Source organism: Ambystoma mexicanum, chromosome 1q (assembly GCF_040938575.1).
Source record: "Ambystoma mexicanum isolate Mex_15411 chromosome 1q, UKY_AmexF1_1, whole genome shotgun sequence".
Taxonomy (NCBI): domain Eukaryota; kingdom Metazoa; phylum Chordata; class Amphibia; order Caudata; family Ambystomatidae; genus Ambystoma; species Ambystoma mexicanum.
This window is the reverse complement of record NC_090922.1, coordinates 947562912-947579557: the sequence shown is the minus strand read 5'-3', so window position 1 is coordinate 947579557 and position 16646 is coordinate 947562912.

Sequence of the window (16646 nt, the reverse complement as noted above, 5' to 3'; positions counted from 1 at the left end):
GTCCACTAAATGGCGTGGAGAGAATCAGTGTCCACAGCCCGAAAATAGCTGAACTGGCTATAGATACCAGCCAGGGTCTTGTTTAAGTTATTCACCCTAGGTCAAGAATGTATCTTCGGGGCCGCTCCCCAGTACCTCAAAGAAAGGGTAGTCACCTATCTTCCCACTAAGGACCTCCGATCTACTAAGGCTTGTCTCCTCAGAGTGGATCGTGTTAAAAGAGTCCGGGCAAAGGGCTGCTCTTTCCTGGTTCTGGTGGCACGGGCATGGAACGAGTTGTCAGAATCACTCCGGAAGGAGGAAAATCATGTTTCTTTCAGGAAACCACTCAAGACAAGGCCGTTTATGTAAAATAATATGAGATGTTGGATTCCACCTCATATCTCTGTTCCTCTGTTCAGCGCGTGGACGCCCTAAGGGTTTGGTGCTTTATAAATAAAATAACATTACATAACAGGAGCAGTAACCAATGTAAAGTTGCACCTCATATGTGGAAGGTTTACAAACCTATGGGGACTGTTACTACAGCTGGAAGGTTGTTGTTTGTTAGGTTTTGTAGACATGTGCTGATTATTTTAATGAAGAGTGTTTTACCTGAATAAGCTTCTCACTTACATACAGGAGAAGAGGTTCATAATTTTGTACAGCTACATGTTTTAGTTTCATGTTTAAAACCATGTTCAATGTCCTGAGTGACTTCTAGATTAATGGTGAGTTGTTAATCTAATAACTGTGATTCGAGCACTGAAAAGTCTTCCTCAGATTTTGTATATTGATACATGGTATTTTCTACCTCAGTCATGGCTATTTCTGCTTCATTTAAAATGAGTGGTTCTCCAAGTGGTGCTTGGCTTCGTGTAAGGGAACATTGACTGCCCTCAGGAGTGGATTTATTTATGTTGAGCTTTAATATCTACCTCTTGTTGGCGTTCATTGTCGAACATGTCTTTTCATTGTTTGAAATTGTCATTTGTTATACTGCTTTCACTTGCTTTGAATGGAGCATCAAATTAGTCATAATTACCTAATAATTCTTTTCTCCAAGGTTTAAAATGTTGGAGTAGGGCCATGTAATGTAGTTCTCTAGTTCTCTATGTTGTGGAGATTTACATGACAACTACGCTGTGGAGATTTACATGACAACTGTATATGATTAATTAGACTGGGTTTGGTGAGTTTCACTAGGCTTCCTTCACAAGTTGAGACTGAATATTTGCCAGTTGTCTCATTTGGTGTTTCATTGTATTTGGAGGTGCAGTTTTTTGGCAGTGTTGTACAGACACATGTTTTCCAAGGAGTACTTATGTTTGGGTAGTATGTGTCAATTAAATAGTTTTTTTAAATGTCCTGCCTGTTGGGATCATTTGTGGTTATGGTTTCTATCTTGTGGAAGGATTTTAGTACTCTTTTTCGGGAAGAAGCTGGACCAAGGTTCAGCCACACAATGTGTTCAGATTTGCCATATAAGGCTGTACCTATTAAACGGTCTGGAGCATCGTAGCACCCGCATTCTCTATGGGAGAGCATTTTCATACTGCAGCTGTACAATTTTTATGATAGTGTTTTGTCAGATGATATGTCACCCTAGAGGTCTTTTAGTTCTGCTTTCTCAGCTTTGGTGAGATAGGCTGTGACATATCTTGCAACTGCAGTGGAATTGTCTGCAATGTACTGTATGTCCATGTTTGCATTCCACAAGAGGGCAATGATTGCATTTAAATCAATGATGTATTTTAAGGGGATTAACGTTTTACACTGTGTTTAACAGAAGACATTAAATATTTATTTGTACATTTTTGAAAACTGGTCTAGGGAAGCCAAAGCGATGTTGCATGTAATATTTGCCTTGTTTTTATATGTATGTTGGCGGTATTAGCCACACATATGTTTTTGGAAGTGTATGATTTGTGTGTGAAGGTCACTATCTGTGGTTTCTGAAGGGATGTAGCAGGTAATGTATTTTTCAAGAAACTGTAAAACAGTGGCATCACTATCATGGTCAAATTTAGGATAATCTTTTATCCACAAAATATGTGGATGTGTCGTGCTCCTCTGGATTGACAGTCTGTTCTCTAAAAGAATAGTTGCAAGAGTCTGACCGTATGGGTAGTTTTAGCAATGGTGAAAGTACCTTGATACTTTGACAGAGTCAAGCGAATAGAGTTTTCCTGGTCTTATTTTATTTATATCTATACCATCTTTATTTTGGTTTGCTGTGCGTAAGACATTGTACAAGTCAGTGCATGCATACTCTGCACATCTAAAGTAACAAACCATGTTTGTGGGCCTAGGTTCCTTGGCATACAACGTACATCAGTGTGACGTCAGAACCAGCATTCTTCTGTACCATGCACATGTTTGATACTTGACTACAAAACTTGCAGCCCGATTCATGGAATTAATGTGCGCTGAAAATTCCTGCGCAAGCATGCAAAACCGTGCAAATCGCAGTGCAAGTGCGAAAATCGCAGTGCAAGTGCGAAAATCGCAGCAAAACCCGCGCACATCGATTCATGGAAGTCCTTGCGCGAGTAAAATCTGGGATGTGCTCTGAAAATCTGCATGGCGCCCGCCGGCGCACAGGTCATCTAACGGCGTGCGCTATGGCCACATCGAAAGCGCACATAACAAAAGTAGGCGTAACGCGGGGCGTGACACGCGGAATGGGGAACAATGCGTGAAAATGTGGGCATCACGGGGGAAGTACAGGAGGCAAGTGCGCGGAACGCCCACACGCTCGCCTACAACACGTATTCATGGAATCGAATAGGGCAAACCAGCGCACAGGCGAAGACGCGCACAGGCCTAAACACGTCCGCCACACGAAGGCAGGCAGTAGCGTCCATGCGCATGAAAAAAATGTGCGCCAAAATGTGCGCTAACAAAAAGCACGCATATACAGCTATGATGATTGTCCCATACTGTGGCCCTCTAGGACAAATGACGTGCAAAGGGGTACGCGACAAACACGGACAGCCGCTGTGTCAAAAATAGCATGTATTTCGGGGGGTGCGGTAAGTTTCACACCAGATTGGGCTAGGGCGAGCGGGGTGCGTGTAAATTTGGGGTTCGTGGGAAGTTTCACACACGATAGGCCCTGTGCGAGTGGGGTGCGTGTATTCCTGGGGTTCGCGTAAAGTTGCACACGTGATTGGCCTGGGTACGTGTAAATCTGGGGTTCGCGGGAAGTCTCACACGCGATAGGCCCTGTGCGAGTGGGGTGCGTGTATTCCTGGGGTTCGCGTGAAGTTTCACACCCGATTGGCCTGGGTACGTGTAAATCTGGGGTTCGTGGGAAGTTTCACACACGATTGGCCTTGGGCGAGCGGGGTACGTGTATTTCTGGGGTGCGCGGGAAGTTTCACACGCGATTTCAGCAGGGTACGTGTATTTCTGGGATTCGCGGGAAGTTTCACACGCGATTCCAGCAGGGTACGTGTATTTCTGGGATTTGCGGAAAGTTTCACACGCGATTCCAGCAGGGTACGTGTATTTCTTGGGTTCGCAGGAAGTTTCACACGCGATTGGCCCTGAGCGAGTGGGGTACGTGTATTTCGGGGGTGTGCAGGAAGTTTCTCATGCGACAGGCCCTGTGCGACTGGGGAACGTGTATATCTGGGGTGCAGGGGAGTCCTACACGTGAATTGGCAGTGTGGGTCCTCCCAGGTGTTCCCTCTATACCCTCCACAGCCCCTGCAGGGAGCCCATACCACTACCCTGCACCTCTGGTCATGTCCCTCAGGCAGCATATCCACCATGGGCATGCCCCCCAGGCAAGCCACATGTCCGCTTGCACTACTGATCACTAATGCATGACCCCCTCCACCCTCACCCCCCAGCACTGAGGGGCACCTGCCAGCAGGCCCCCACTCATGTCCCCTTGCACCCCCACCCCCCAGCAGTGCAGGGCACCTGCCAGCAGGCCCCCACTCATGTCCCACTCATGTCCCCTTGCACCCCCACCCCCCAGCAGTGCAGGGCACCTGCCAGCAGGCCCCCACTCATGTCCCACTCATGTCCCCTTGCACCCCCACCCCCCAGCAGTCAGGAGCACCTGCCAGCAGGCCCCCACTCATGTCCCACTCATGTCCCCTTGCACCCCCACCCCCCAGCAGTGCAGGGCACCTGCCAGAAGGCCCCCACGCATGTCCCCCAGCACCCCCACACCCAGCACTGAGTGGCACCTGCCAGCAGGCCCCCACTCATGTCCCCCTGTACCCCCACCCCCCAGCACTGAGGAGCACCTGCCAGCAGGCCCCCGCTCATGTCCCCCAGCACCCCCACCAACCAGCAGTGCAGGGCACCTGCCAGCAGGCCCCAAATCATGTCCCATCCATGTCCCCTTGCACCCCCACCCCCCAGCAGTGCAGGGCACCTGCCAGCAGGCCCCCACTCATGTCCCGTTGCACCCCTACCCCCCAGCAGTGCAGGGCACCTACCGGAAGGCCCCCACTCATGTCCCCCAGCACCCCCACCCCCAGCACTGAGGGGCACCTGCCAGCAGGCCCCCACTCATGTCCCCCAGCACCCCCACGACTCAGCACTGAGGGGCACCTGCCAGCAGACCCCACTCATGTCCCCTTGCACCCCCACCCCCCAGCAGTGCAGGGCACCTGCCAGCAGGCCCCCACTCATGTCCCCTTGCACCCCCACCCCCTAGCAGTGCAGGGCACCTGCCAGCAGGCCCCCACTCATGTCCCCTTGCTCACTCAGCCCCCAGCAGTGCAGGGCACCTGCCAGCAGGCCCCCACTCAGGTCCCCTTGCATACCCACCCCCATCACTAAGGGGCACCTGCCAGCAGGCCCCCACTCATGTCCCCCAGCACCTGCACCACCCAGCACTGAGGGGCACCTGCCAGCAGGCCCCCACTCATGTCCCCCAGCACCTGCACCACCCAGCACTGAGGGGCACCTGCCAGCAGGCCCCAACTCATGTCCCACTCATGTCCCCTTGCACACCCACCCCCAGCAGTGCAGGGCACCTGCCTGTAGGCCCCCACTCATGTCCCCTTGCACACCCACCACCCAGCAGTGCAGGGCACCTGCCAGCAGGCCCCCACTCATGTCCCCTTGCACCCCCACCCCCTAGCAGTGCAGGGCATCTGCCAGCAGGCCCCCACTCATGTCCCCTTGCTCACCCAGCCCCCAGCAGTGCAGGGCACCTGCCAGCAGGCCCCCACTCAGTTCCCACTCATGTCCCCTTACACACCCACCCCCAGCAGTGCAGGGCACCTGCCTGTAGGCCCCCACTCATGTCCCCTTACACACCCACCACCCAGCAGTGCAGGGCACCTGCCAGCAGGCCCTCACTCATGTCCCACTCATGTCCCCTTGCACTGCCACCCCCCAGCAGTGCAGGGCACCTGCCAGCAGGCCCCCACTCATGTCCCACTCATGTCACCTTGCACCCCCACCCCCCAGCAGTGCAGGGCACCTGCCAGCAGGCCCCCACTCATGTCCCCCAGCACCCCCACTCCCCAGCACTGAGGGGCACCTGCCAGCAGGCCCCCACTCATGTCCCCCAGCACCCCCACCCCCCAGCACTGAGGGGCACCTGCCAGCAGGCCCCCACTCATGTCCCCCAGCACCCCCACCCCCCAGCAGTGCAGGGCACCTGCCAGCAGGCCCCCACTCATGTCCCACTCATGTACCCTTGCACCCCCACCCCCCAGCAGTGCAGGGCACCTGCCAGCAGGCCCCCACTCATGTCCCCTTGCACCCCCACCCCCCAGCAGTGCAGGGCACCTGCCAGCAGGTCCCCACTCATATCCCCCAGCACCCCCACCCCCCAGCACTGAGGGACACCTGCCAGCAGGCCCCCACTCATGTCCCCTTGCACACCCACCACCCAGCAGTGCAGGGCACCTGCCAGCAGGCCCCCACTCATGTCCCACTCATACCCCCTTGCACCCTCACCCCCAGCAGTGCAGGGCACCTGCCAGCAGGCCCCCACTCATGTCCCACTCATGTCCCCTTGCACACCCACCCCCCAGCAGTGCAGGGCACCTGCCAGCAGGCCCCCACTCATGTCCCCTTGCACATCCACCCCCCAGCAGTGCAGGGAACCTGCCAGCAGGCCCCCACTCATGTCCCCTTGCACACCCACCACCCAGCAGTGCAGGGCACCTGCCAGCAGGCCCCCACTCATGTCCCACTCATGTCCCCTTGCACCCCCACACCCCAGCAGTGCAGGGCACCTGCCAGCAGTCCCCGCTCATGTCCCACTCATGTCCCCTTGCACCCCCACCCACCAGAAGTGCAGGGCACCTGCCAGCAGGCCCCCACTCATGTCCCCTTGCACACCCACCCCCCAGTAGTGCAAGGCACCTGCCAGCAGGCCCCCACTCATATCCCACTCATGTCCCCTTGCACCCCCACCCGCCAGCAGTGCAGGGCACCTGCCAGCAGGCCCCCACTCATGTCCCACTCATGTCCCCTTGCACCCCCACCCCCAGCAGTGAAATGGCGATCTCAAGACACAAACCAAAAGTCAACTTTGTACATCAACACATGTCCGCCACACGAAGGCAGGTGGTAGCGTCCCTGCGCATTAAAAAAATGTGCGCTAACAAAAAGCACGTATATACAGCTCTGATGAATGTCCCATACTGTGACCCTTGTTAGGGAGAATTCTCTGTTTAGGCTGAATTTCCTAACCTAGTGAGTGCCCAAGCAGCTTTGCTGGATTTCGGGAGTTTGTTTTTTTTCCATCCTGCCAAGAGTGAGACTCTTTTCCTCCCAATCTTGGACATGAATGTGTGTAATTCCTTTGAATGTCAATGTGTTCTATGGGGTCTTTTACTCCATAGGGTCTCATATGTTTTTCTATGCGTGTTACACCGCACCCTCCGTGCCGTAACACTGGGGCGTCCTAGCGGACCTCCACCATAGACTCCATACCCGGGGACTGACTACTGTCTCCCCGGGCATGTAAAGTCACCATTGGCTTTACTAGACCTAAATTTACTAACAGAACTAGTACAAACCATCTTATTGTGGATGTACTAGTAGGGGTAATTCGATTACTCCTGGATCTGTTACTCGAGGGGGCACTGTCCCGTCCCCCCTCGTCGAGTTTTGGCTGGTGGCAGTGGAAACTACTTGTTATGTTCGACCCCGAACATAACCCTATGGGATTCATCCCATTGTTGGAGATTGATACTTTTTCTCGTTAATCTCTAACGTACCACCGATCTACTTATCTTAAATAAATTTATCGGATGGTATTTTCTGCCAGAACTCGGTTTGTAAAATGGCGTCTGTGTTCGTCTCTGTGACTCCTAAACCAAAGGTCGAGCCCTTTGTTCCACTTTTGGCGGGCTCTGTACAGAGACCCTCCAAAGTGGTGCCATTCTGTCTGGGTTACCACAGGGGTGTGGGAGGGGGTTTAGGCACCCTGGACCGAGTTGCCTTGCCAACTCCGGTCGCACTCTGGAGTGATAGGCCCAAGTGGTGAGCCTTCCCGCTCACCACTTAGCATGTGTTGATTGACAGCTAGGCTGAATGAATGGGGGTTTCTGCATAAAAGCAGGGCTTTTGGGACTGGATCTTCGGAAGTCGCCACATGACCTAAGAATCCGACGAGGGTAACGCTGAGCTGACCTGCATGACGACACCTCCGGTTGAGCCCTGCGGAACCGACTCACCACTTCCCGACGACAGAGGAGATCTCCCTGCTGGAGAGTCTCTTACCCTGACTGGTGGGAACAACCAGTCCCCTTTGCTTTTTATTCGCCTCAGGACGCAGTGGTCGAATTGCCCGCGTGCAGAGCACCTCGGCAACCGGATAGCCACTACCCCTGTACCGCGACCAAAAGGTGGTGCCTTGTGACGGAGCACTCCGCGCCTGGTCTCTTCCCTGGTGGTGCATCGGACTTCACTTTTCTTCGACGACGAGAACATCTCTACTCTTGGCAAAGACCCGACGTGCATCCACCACCAGGAACAACTGCCCCCACCGGAGCTGCCCTCCACAACAAGGTACCGTGTCCGCCTGGCTTCCCTTTCGATCGGTTCGAGTGAGGTGTCCTAATCCTCTCCGTTCCGTTGGGTCGCCTCCAAGCTTTTCTCATTTATTGTTCTGAACTGATTCAATCTGCCGATAACAATTTGCTACAAAGACTTGAATGCATCTCCACTAGAGACTTTTTGGGACATCGCGCCTTGCCTCTCTCCGAGTGGGCCTGGCCTCTTTACGATCTATTGTGATTCTTGCCTTCCTGCCTTGCATTTTATCCACGAAGGATTGAACTGTGTTGATTTCATAACCTGCCTATCTTTTTCCCTCCCGTCCTAACTAATATTAGAGTGTCACCTAGGTTGAGGTATACACCTCTGTCTGAAAATAAGTAGTACCGGTAGAACCTAGACTTGTCGAAATATTGCTAGGGGGATTGATCGTTCTTCTTCGTAGAGTAATTGTGTTTGATTTGTTTGCCGTGAATTTGCCATAGTGTTTTTCATAGATGTTTTGTTATAAATAAATACCTTAATATCTTTACACTAAGCCTCGGTGCGTGTTTGCTTGTCTTGCTGGGAAGAATTGCCCTATTTTGTATACTCCTCATACTGCTCAACTCTTCTTGAGGGAATTCTGACTGCTCAGCCACAGCTACCAAGTGAATCTGTGTGGTACAGACTGCTACCAAGTGGGTTCACCGCCAAACACCTGTAGTCCTAAATCTTTTGCAGTGGTCCCAGAGGGAACTGCACAGGTTTCCGCCTAACAACCCTCTAGGACAAATGACATGCAAAGGGGTACGCGACAAACACGGACACCCGCTGTGTCAAAAATAGCATGTATTTTGGGGGTGCGCGGAAGTTTCACACGCGATTGTGCCTGGGTGAGCGGGGTACGTTTACTTCAGGGGCTCGCGGGAAGTTTTACATGCGATTGGGCCCGCCCACTCCAGCATGTATTACTGGGGTGGGCGGGGAAGTACAGGAGGCAAATGCCCGGAATGCCCACACGCACGCGCCAAAAAAGACGCGCTAATCCAGAAACACGTATGCCAGCAGGAAGCAGGCGTACGTGGACCCGCGCAGCATAAAAGTGCGCGCAAACAACAAGGAAGCTCAGACGCCAGGATGAACATACCGTTCCTAGCATCAGTGGTCGTGGGATACTGAAGGAGGAGGAGGAGGATTGTCAGGCCCAGAATTTTCACACCCAGAACCAGCATTTTTGGCATGCCTGATGACCAGGTGTATGGGAGGTACAGGTTTCCACCTCACATAATACTCAACCTGGTCAGTGAGTGGGAGGATGACCTCACATCACCCACGCTCTGCTCCCAAGCACTCAGCCCCCTGGAGAAGGTCCTCAATGTACTGCACTTTTTGGCCACCGGATAATTTCAGCAGACAAGTGCCATAATGGGGGGGGTGTCACAGGCCACGCAGTCACACTGCCTACACCAGGTCTTGGCCATCATGAGTGCATGGCCATCAGTCTGCAGCCACATATACCTGCCCAGAACACCTGCAGAAAGGCAGGCTGCCGTCCAGGATTTCTACGGGGTGGCACAATTCCCCAAAGTCCTAGGTGCCATTGATTGCACCCATGTGGCCCTACGTCCCCCCAGGGAATCAGAGCACATCTATAGAAACCGCAAGCACTGGCATTCCATCAACATACAGGTAGTATGTGATGCCAAGGGAATCATCACCTCAGTATATGCCAACTTTCCAGGGTCCACCCATGACAGTTTCATTTACAGAATGTCAACCCTAAACCGGGACCTAGAAGCTGGGCGGCATGGCGATACTCGGCTGCTTGGTGAGTATAAATGCCACAGCACATGCATGCATGCCAGATACTGAGTAATGTCACAACCCCACTAATGATACCCATCACCACCTCCCCAGGGGACAGTGCCTACCCTCTGAGCAACCACATGATGATGCCAATTCGGAACCCCACCACGCCACCCGAGGTAAGATACAACACAGCCCATATTGCAACCCCGGGCATAGTGGAGCGCACATTCGGAGTGCTCAAGTCACGCTTTCGCTCCCTTGACCGTTCTGGCGTGAAATTGTTATACGCTCCCCCAGTAGTGTGCAGGATCATAGTGGCAGCATGTGTCCTGCACAACATTGCAACACGCCGGGGCCTGCCGGTAGACATGGTGGTGCCCCCACATCCCCAACCACATGCACGCTCGCTGCGCATGGGAGGGGAACGGGCACGGGGTGAGGCAGCCCGAACACAGCTGGTGGCTAATTACTTCACTTAGAATCACACCCCTGTGGAGTGCACAAAGCCCTGCCACATACCAGCTGACAATCAATGATGATGACATAAGGGACAGTCAACTGTCACAACCATACCAGCCTGAGATTGGTCACCTGGAAGTGTCACAATGTGTGCATCCCTACCTACAGAAACACCACCAATGCTGTGTCATCAAAAGACACATATGCTGCTAAATGCATTACCCCCTTGCAAAATACAACATGAGAACAGTGCCATGTCACCCAACCCCTCCCCAGCACCGCCACCCAACACACCATGGCATGTCATGCTATGTGAGAGCAAACAAAGCAATCCCGAAAACCTGACACAAGTGTCACAAAGTACAGTGTCCCTAATGGAAACTGGCCACACACAATATGCTCCTAGTAATGTTGAACTAACAACACACTTGACCAAATACTTACCAACAATACAATGCAGCTACACAAGCACAAACACAACTAAAACATGACAGTACTAAGTTAAAGTAGTCGTAGTCTTACAACCTGAATATGCCACCACATCGCCCCCTTCCAACTGTAGTATTGCAGGCTTCAAAACTTGTCTGTGTACTGCATACAACATGAACTCCATCTCATGCAGTGTACAATACAACAACAATATACACAAGGAATGTCTACACAGTATTGACTACAGACTGCCCTCACAGCTCATGGGAGCCCAACATCACTGTGTACATCACTGTCACTTGGTCACACCCTTTGCAAGCCCATGGAAACGGGAAGCAGGAGGGGTGTGTGTCTCACGAACCCAAGCATCAAACCCAAACTCAAGGCAAGCCTGCATGTGCCCAGCCGGATTACAGTGGATACCCACGGGTGCCACACAAGGCAACACACTGTTAAAAAAAAAATCAAAAATCAAAAATCAAAAGAAAAATCAAAAAATGGCCATGTGGGGGCTGAGGTGGGGAGGCCACCCAGGAGGTTCGAGGACAGGGTGCGCACCAACAGCCACCTGTGTGGATGTTGGGAAAAAAAACACCTCCATGGGCTCCTGGCCTGCACGGCTATGCCAATGTGGGAGAACTGCTGCCGTCGCTCTCATGACCCTCTGCTGATGCATCAGGCGGTGGTGGTGCTATGGGAGGCAGCCCACGCAAAGCCCTGGTATTTTCCTCCATGGCAGCAAGCATGCAGGTGTGGAAGGTCTCGTTCTGGAGGATTGTAGTGCGGAGATCCCCATGCAGCACCTGACGTGATGCCCGGATCTCCTCCCGAGTTGCCTGCATCTCAGCTGAGAGCGAACATGTGAGCCGCTCCAGCTGTTGTTCTGTTCTCAAGTTAGTGGAAGTCTCAAGGTCAACAAGAGTCTCCCTGAGTTGGGAGTTCTACCCTCAGGGCTTCCCTGTGGCCCTGGGACTCTATTGATATTGATTGGCTTAGAGTCTCCAGTGCCGCCCGTCTGTCCCTGTTGGACGCCAACATGTCCTCCCTGTGTGATTGATAAATGGAGTCTGTTGCCTGCTGTTTGCCTTTCAGGGGGGACAATGGAAGTGGCCACCCTCTCCATTGCTTGAGCCATCATCACAACTGATGCTGCCTGTTGGGTTGCCATACCGTACATGGATTGTTCCCATGCGGTATTGCCTGGTGGCGTACGGCCACCACGTCGGCGGGCACCACACCTGTTTGGGGCAAGGCGATCTGCGCCTTGCTGTGCCGGCACTGCCTGAGGCTGCAGGACTGCATTCCCCCTCTGATCTGCTGGCCCAGGAACAGGATCAGATGTTGTGGAGTGTGACCCTCCACCCGTAATCGCCAAAGGCTGACTAACCAACACTGACATCCCCATAGAGGGTTCTACCCCTGGTGCAGGTGGGTTGGACAGAACAGAACCCCTTCCAGAAACACTTACCTGCGATGCCACATAGGTCTCATCATCCGAATCAGCACCTGAATAGAGGTCTGGGGAGGTGCACCCAGAGACACTCCTTGACAGAATCGTCTGCAGCAAGAGTGGGTTCTCACCCACCACCACACCACGTCCCCCACTGGTGCCGGTTGTGCCTCAGGTTCCTCCTGGGTCTGCACCATCTCCTCAACCTCAACAGCATCAAGTGCGTCATCCCCTGCAAAAACATGAAAGACAAAAAATGGAAACAGGCATTAGCACCATAGCACACAAATAGGCCTGACAAGCTACAGAACCAGTACATGATTTACACATGTCCCACATGTCCCACATGACTATAACCCTCCCATGCATGCACTGTCACAGAGTTGGAAGGGGAGGCAAAAGTCAGTCACTGATGACACCAAGATGGAAGAGCAACACATTTGCTGCATGCTGGGTAGCACTGCCATCACATATTGGCCTGATAGTGGCATGTCCTATACACATAAATGACACATGCCATCACACAGATGGCATGTACCATAGCCGGTATACACGCATTTCGCAGACCTGTTTTTCAACGTGGGATTTTTCATCGTCAGAATTTTCATCGCCAAAAACCCAGTTTTTTCAATGTTTTATTTTGGAGGGTGTTTTGTACGGGTTGGGGTATGATTATAATAGTAAGGGGGGCTCTGGTGGGGAACCCCCCCATAATAAAAAAAAACAAAAAACAGGGTTTTTGGCGATGAAAATTCTGACGATGAAAAGTCCCACGTTGAAAAATGGGTCGGCGAAATAACGTAGAACCCGATAGCCATGGTACATTCCACAAGTGCATCTATATGTCAGTGAATGAGTACTGTCACCCACCCATGTGAGATGGACATGAAGAGATGAAAAATGCCACATAGTGTGAAAAGATACGCCATGTGCCACACACTGCAACACATCCAGTGTACAAAAATACAGTGATTGCAGGGCCATGTACACATCAATGGTTGTGCACTTCAACATGACAGGAAACAACTAGCATGTTCCACATTCAAACAGGCCCAAAAACATCATGTGATCAGGACAATACTCATTCAGCCTGAATGGCCAAATCATTCAACTACCAAGGTGACACAATGTGGGGTTCTTCAATGACAGAAGCATGTCACATATGTCACAATAGGGCTGAGGAATATGTTGCAAAAGTGTGAGAATTGAAACAATTAGCCTGAAAGAACACTGAAAAATACAAACAATGTTGTTGCAGGATGCCACCTCAAAGGCAACTGCCGTAATGTTGCACCAAATTACTACTGTGGGCAGAAGGGATAGTGTCACACCCAAATTCAAGGCCGCAGAATGTTTTGGATGAAGCACATGGGTGAACCATACTACTCAGTCACGCACACCCTCACCTACCACTCAATCAGAACCCGGCACCCAAACAACATACACATGCATTACACACACACGCATGGGCACTCACCGGACAATGTGTCATAATCGGGTAGTTCTCCCACACCTCGGATCTGTTCCTCTGTGACGAAGGTCCCAGCAACAGACTCATGTTCAGTGAGTTTGTTGTCCTCTTGTGGAGACCCACCGCCAGTCACCAGAGTAGCGGCATGACTTGAGGCCAGCTTGTTCTTTGCTCTACGTTTCAGGTCGTTCCACCGCTTGTAGCAATCATCAGCTGAGCGCCTCACAAATCCAAGGGCACTTATGTGGTTGGCGATGGTCTGCCAGTGTGCCTTACGTTGACCAGGTGTGGTTTTGGACCCTGCATTCACCACCATTTCGTGGCTATGTGCCAACACATAGCTCACAAGTGCATCACGTCCTGAATCATTGAAGCAAGGCTTCCTTGAGGTACTGGAGTGTGTAGCCGTGCCTGGGGTCTCAGCCTGTCGTGCCAGAGCACCCTTCTTCCTCTTTTTAGAAGGTGGAACGGAGCCAGAGTGGCTAACGCCGCTCTGGTCAGTAGGGGCAGAATCACCGGTGGACTGGGTTGTTGGGGTGTGCGAATGCACATTGACCATAGGACTTGGTGCAGGCATTGTCTGAAGTGTGATGTTGGCAAGGTTGACATCAGTATGATGGACCAGGACTGACACTGTCCTGGCTGGGAGAGTCAGAGCTGGGGCGGATGGAGCAGCAGCTGCCCCTGCAGCCTCACCACCCTGCATACTTGGGGCAGCAGATGACATAGCTGCCCCAGATCCACGTGGCTTGGTGACAACTTGCACCGCCACACGTGGCTTAGACTTGCTGACCTGGAAGTCAGCCAGGGAGTCATCCTGTGCCAGGTCAGGTGCCACAATGTGCTGGTCCAACAAGGGCTGAGCTGGGATGGTCTCAGCCATGTTTCCCTCAACCATGGGCGGGGGCATGGGTGTCCCTGATTGGTCCTCCACACATGGGGGTATAGGGGTACCCTGCAAATCCCGGCCACGTCCCCTACCGCGCACACCACGTCCACCTTTTGAAGGTCGGCCACCTTTGCCTCCCTTACCGCTTGGTCGCCTCCCAACCATGGCACTGATGTTGTTGTGCGTATGGGAGGAGCAGTAAACTATTGTCCTGGGCAATTGGGGGTCAAAGGGATAGGGTACTAGATGGAATTCTTACCCTAGTGCTCTAACAAGGCTGTCTGTGACCCCCTGGGGAAAGATGACGGGTCACACAACGCACAGGCAGCCCAAAAACCAAAATAAACGTGCACGCAACCCCTCGTAGACCACGTGCGTGGAAAAATGAACCCGCACTACGCTGTGGCACCCAGAAACACAAAAATAAGCGTACGCGTGATACTCGCAGCCTACAATGACCTCTGAAGGGGTATGCGATACACGGGGCAAGCACAGTTGCTAAGTACGTGCGGAACTCACTTTCTGCCTGGAAAAAGAACTTGAAAAATATGCGCGTGTGCGCGTTGGCAACACCCCCGCCAAAAGAAGAATTGTACGCTGTCTGAGGAGACAGGACAAAAGGAGAAGTGAACACTGTTTGAGGAAACAGGCCCAAAAAAAGTAGAAAAATGAAAGCTGTCAGAGATAACAGGGAGTACGAACTTGAAACGCTGTGACGTAATCGCGTATGAACCGACAAGAAGTACAGAATCCACCCACTCGATCTCCACAAAAAGCACGTACAAGGAAATGGCATCCTACACGTACCTTTTAAACCGGCCCACATGTACACGTCACTTATGCGTGTAAGCGCCCTTTCCTCCAATTACACGCACTGACATTCGGACGTGCAGCTTTTCCACGTGTGCTCTGTCATCACGTGCTATCAGGGAAACACCCGCGCGCGTCACGTCACAGACGCGCTTACGTGCTAAGGGCCTTTGGTCCAATGAAATCGCGTACGTGCGCTGACGCGCTTATGCACTAAGGGCCTTTCCTCGAATTACACGCTGACGTGCAAGATTTTCATGTGCCAAATCACTCCGTATCAAGCTGGCCACGCGTTCACACATGGAAGACCACGCTCCTGCCCAGAAGGCCGAATTACTGCCCCCCAGAGCCCCGAGCATGCTCCCACCTGCCATCTGCTGCTGCCTGATTGCCTGCTGCCCATGTGCCCTGCCATTTGCTGCCTGCACGTCAGCCAGGGGTGCTGTTACTGTGACCACCCCTCCTGGAACCGAAGACTCTCGACTGGGATTCCATCGCTCCACAGCCCAGCCCCAGGACCCAGTTGCCCACCCACTCCTGCCTCTGGGGTTGCCATGTCCAGCACTACACCATCTGGCGGCACTGGCAACCCCCAGCCAGAGAGGCAGAGGGCCACCAGCTTCACTGCCACCGAAGTTGGTGTCCTGGTGGAGCAAGTCCTGGGGCAGTATGATGCCCTCTTCGGAAGGTCGCACGCCGACAAGGAAGGATGGATCAGGATCTGGACGTACATCGTGACTGCCATCAACGCGGAGGGGGTGGCAGTCCGCGAATTCCATCATGTCAAGAAGCACTGGGAGGACTTCAGGTCCAGGACCCTCAACAAGGCCCGGTGCCTCTTGAAGGCAGAGGATGCTATGGGGCACCGGGGCCACCTGTCGGAATACCAAATGAGGGTCCTGGAACGCGTATGCCCAGCGCTCCACGTCCAGGTCCTTGAGAGGCACACCCGTCTGGAGTCGAGCGGTAAGTGTACATGTATACTGATTGGAAGCTGTGCGTGTGGTGGTGTGCCAGTAGTGTGCAGGTTGCACATGTGGTTTTGTAGGGCCATGTATGGATCTGTATGTACAGGGCCGTGAGGCTGACACATGCGAGTCTTTTCATGTGTGAGACACATGGATGGTGTATTTGTGGGTAAGCATGCAGGCCAAATGCAGATGTGTGAGCACACATGTTTGAATGACTGTGTATGTCAGTTGTCAAGGTTGTGGTGACATGGATGTTGGACCAGCTGCATGTATCTGCACTGTGTACATGTGCATGTATGTGTATCTGACAAGTGTGCAACTCTCATGCAACATTGATGCATGTGAGACTGATTTGTAGAAGACTGATTACCAGATGTGACATGGATGCCGATCTCATCACTGCGACAC